Raw genomic sequence first — 2,005 nt, 5'->3', positions numbered from 1 at the left:
TAACATTTTTTTAATAGAATATTCTATTTAAATTTTAGGTCAAGATGAGTTCAAAAAATATTAGATTTTTGTCTCATCAATATATTATAAATCTTGATTAATATTTTTCATAGTACACTAATTTGAAAGCAAATTCAATATTGAAAATTAATATAATCCAAAAATTTCCTATAAAAACAATAACAATATAACTCGCACGTACAAATAAACAATATATATATAAACCCTAAATTTTAGTTGGCTTCAATTACATTCCTAATTTCACTTATCCCAATTCTAGTTGTGTAATAGACGACATATAGACATGATTTTGGACTAACTAAAGAAGAGGTTACCGGATACTAACTGATAAGTATGTCAAATCTCTCTCTAAGTTTTGCTTCTCCTTCTATACTTTGGTGCATGCCTAAAGCTTTGTCGTTCGGTTCTCCTGCCTCGGCTTTCTATACTTCAGAGCTTTATAAGTTTAGGAAAAGTATGTAATTTATGCTCCTGAGCTTCCTGCATATTTACAAGTATGCCATTGTTAATCATGTATGAGTAAGATCTCAAAGGTTGTAATAAATAGGCTGAAATTAAATGAATTCTACTTATCTTTTTTCAGACTTATTCTTCTCTTTAATTTTCCTTCCCTTCTCCGATCTCGATCTTTATTCTTCTCACTAAGAGCTATAAATGCCATATATGAAATATTAAGGGGCATTTACTTTATTCATACATAACACATAATTCTTCCGTGTTTACATATCTAACCCTTAAACTTTGCCTATTACATTTACATCACCCAAATCATTCACATCGACTAAAAAATACCATCACTTTAACTTCTAAAAATTAAAATACATTTTCCATACAAAGATAAGATAATATATATGTAAAAATTAAAGTTTATACATTAGAAATGTAAATACATAAGAATTGTGTGGTGTACATGAAAAAGTTGTTAAGTGACACGATCTATTATTATTCATTCTAGTTCATAGTTCCATCCCTTGGATAAGATACTATTCGGGATCAAACATGTGGTATGTATGTAAAGCTTCTAATACTCAATTAAAAATTAATATAATAATGTTGAAATTCTAAAGGCCATTACAGTAACCGCACCGCGCCACGTTCTCCACCCCCTTTCCGTTGCGGGAGCGGCGAGGTTCCCCCCCCGCCCCCCCCCCCCCCCCCTGCCAATCCGTTTCTAGCTCCTCTTCTTGTTTTTTTCCTAACCCCTTAATTCTTCCCTCGTAACACCATTATCTGCCACTTAATACGCTGCTAATGATATTTTAGACGCAACCAAGCAGTTCATCCTCAGGGACTTCCACCTTATCCTGCTCCCGCCGTTATGATTGCGCAAATGTACACGTGTCACTTTTCTCCAAGGAGGAAAGCCGAGCGTTGGTGGGGGACACCAAATAAAGCAAAGAATTCCATTCATGGCCTCTCCTCTCTCTCTTGCGTGCAGTGAAAGCGTCATTTTATGTAACTTGATGTCGAACGTAGCCTTTTTTAAGGATATATTTACTATTTCAGCCAATGGAAACACGCCACGTTGCAAATTAATGGGGAGTATCCGACCGGAGCGAGTTGGTGGCCTGCTCGCAGCGGTTTGGCGATATTTCGTGTGCGACGTATCGTCCCGTGATCGAGAGCGACGGGTGCGGGGCCTAGATGGACTGTCTGCCGTTCGATCGCCATCGGGCGGTCAGAAGGTGTCACAGCTCTTCACGCGAGAGAGTGGTGGGCCTCGTCGCAGCGCGCGTGGTCGCCGGGGGTATAAATTACGACGTCGACGAGGCTCGCACTCTGAAATCCCTTTTTTCGCTGCGCCTGTCACGGCGTAGAGAGAAGCTTGAGAGAGATAGGGTGTTGAGAGTTGATCCTGGGGGGCACAGGGGAACCCGCATTGTCATTATAGAGTTCTAGAGTCGGAGCATTTGCTTGTTCGCCGACGCGCAACCGCCGGCATTGGCTGGATCCGTGGCGGGATTGCGGGAGGCTGAGGGGAAGA

This window comes from Phalaenopsis equestris, unplaced genomic scaffold (genome assembly GCF_001263595.1).
Source record: "Phalaenopsis equestris unplaced genomic scaffold, ASM126359v1 Scaffold000840, whole genome shotgun sequence".
NCBI lineage: Eukaryota > Viridiplantae > Streptophyta > Magnoliopsida > Asparagales > Orchidaceae > Phalaenopsis > Phalaenopsis equestris.
Note: the sequence above shows the minus strand (reverse complement) of the source record.